General features: G+C 42.2%; 1 pseudogene; it reads left to right on the top strand.

Annotated features, from left to right (window-relative positions):
* Positions 1-2,500, top strand: part of LOC142918122 (28S ribosomal RNA) — a 9,745-nt pseudogene that overhangs the window by 4,917 nt on the left and 2,328 nt on the right.

Here is a 2,500-nt window from a genome sequence, read left to right on the forward strand (position 1 = left end):
ACAGGCCGTTGGCTGTCATGTTCATCGACATAGCGAAAGCTTTTGACTCGGTTTTGCATGCTCATATTTTATGGGTGTTAAGGCACAAGAAAGTAGATGAACACGTGGTGGGCATCATCCAGAACGCCTACGATCGGTGTACGACCTCGTTCAAAAGCAATGGCGAGTCGACTCGAGAAATTAGCATACGTGTTGGTGTCAAACAGGGTGACCCCATGTCACCCCTGCTCTTCAATCTTGCCATGGACCCTTTGATATGCACCCTAGAGTCACACGGAGTTGGGTACTCCATTGATACCGACCACGTGACAGCTCTTGCGTTTGCTGATGATTTGGTGTTGGTGAGCGAATCTTGGGTTGGTATGGCCGCCAATCTAGCGATCTTGGAATCATTTTGTGGGCTATCGGGATTGGAGGTTCAGGCCAGAAAGTGCCAGGGTTTCATGATAAGCCCAACCAACGATTCATATACGGTGAACAACTGCGACCCATGGACTATCAAAAATAAAGATGTCCATATGATCCAACCTGATGAATCAACGAAATACCTTGGTCTGAAAATTGGCCCTTGGACTGGCACTATACAGCCTGATCTACATTGTCAGCTAAAGACATGGATCTCGAAAATCGATGAGGCGCCTCTGAAGCCAACTCAGAAGGTTGAACTACTCAATGCTTATGCCCTACCCAGATTGTTATATCCTGCAGACCACTCGGACTGCAAGCAATCAACTCTCCGTGGGTTGGACCAAGAGATTAGAAAGGCGGTAAAAGGATGGCTCCACCTTCCCGCTTCAACTTGTGATGGACTGTTATATGCCAGAGCCCGAGACGGAGGCCTTGCCATCTTGAAACTGGAAAAAACAATCCCTTCGGTTCAAGTTAGAAGGCTGCAACGTATAGCAAACTCGTCCGATGCTATCACCCGTAATATTGTGTCCTCGCAGGGTATGGAGGAAGAATACCGTAATTTGTGGGTACGAGCAGGGGGTGACAGTGATGCAATCCCAACATTCGTTCTCAGGGACTCGGTGTCAAAAGAACCTGTATATCCGAGACCCTGCGATTGGAGGGAGCATGAATTTCAGAGATGGTGCGAAAAGCCGGTTCAAGGAAGGGGCATTGTAAACTTTGCACATGATAGAATCAGTAATGCTTGGTTGAGGCCATGGTGCGGCTTTAAACAATGCTTCTTTATCGCAGCACTACAACTAAGGGCAAATATTTACCCAACAAGAGAAAGCTTGAACAGAGGCAGAGATGGGGCCTTACGTTCCTGCAGGAAATGCTCTGCCAGACTCGAGTCCCTTTCGCACATTCTCGGTCAATGTCCTGCAGTACAGAAAGCAAGAATTGCGCGACATAACAAGATCAGTAACATTCTGGCAGACGAAGCGGCTAGATTGGGCTGGTCTGTATACAAAGAGCCACGGTTCATATCCGAGACGGGAGAGATGAGAAAGCCTGACCTCGTGTTTGCAAAAGATGAGGAGGCGGTTGTGATCGATGTCACCGTCCGTTTTGAGCTTTCAAAGAATACCTTGTCAGATGCTGCCTCGCACAAAGTTTCGTACTATACCCCTCTTAGTGATCAAGTCAAAGTGCTGACGAAGGCTAGCAAGGTCACATTCTTTGGATTCCCGGTTGGGGCAAGAGGAAAGTGGCCCCTTGAGAATAACGAGGTACTTACCTCCCTGGGCCTGACCAAACCCAGAACGACATCACTGGCCAAGATGATTTCCCGCAGAACGCTGCTTTTCTCTCTTGATATTCTGAGAATGTTCTGTGGAAATTATGCGGTCTATGAACAGTCATAGACAACCTCCGAAACAAATAATAGTTTTGTTTTAAGATGTCATTTGTTTTAGATTGATTTTGTTATTTTCGAAGGTGAAGTCGGTTTTTATTTCATTTTACTATTTTCCACAATTTAGATTGTTATTTTCCAAGACGAAGTCTTGGTTCTTTTTTTTATTGTTAGTTTTTTTTAACACGTCGTATTTGTTACTTTAGAGCTTAGAGGGGACTTTATTTTCGCCTTACTATTTTCTGCCTACAAAGAAGATTAAAAATAAGCTTTTTTCAAGATGGTTTTGTTATTTTCCAAGGTGAAGTCTTGGTATTCTTATTTTACTATTTTCCATAAAGAAGACCTTTCTTTTAGATTTTGTTATTTTCCAAGACGAAGACTTGGTATTTTTATTATATTGCTATTTTTTTACACGAAGCTTATTCAAGAGCACTTATATAGATTAGACTTTGTTATTTTAATTCTTTATTTTTGGACTACATCAGTTCGAGAGTCCTGTAACTTACTATTTTCTGCCTACAAAGTCAGCTTTATTTAAGATGTTTTAGATTAGATTTTGTTATTTTCCAAGGTGAAGTTTTGGTTTTTTTATTTTACTATTTTCCACAAAGAAGACTTTTCTTTTCTTTTAGATTTTGTTATTTTCCAAGACGAAGACTTGGTTTTTTTATATTGCTATTTTTTTTTTTT

This window comes from Petromyzon marinus, unplaced genomic scaffold (genome assembly GCF_048934315.1).
Source record: "Petromyzon marinus isolate PM22_M1 ecotype Great Lakes invasive population unplaced genomic scaffold, UKy_Petmar_22M1.pri1.0 PM_G_Scaffold_55, whole genome shotgun sequence".
NCBI lineage: Eukaryota > Metazoa > Chordata > Hyperoartia > Petromyzontiformes > Petromyzontidae > Petromyzon > Petromyzon marinus.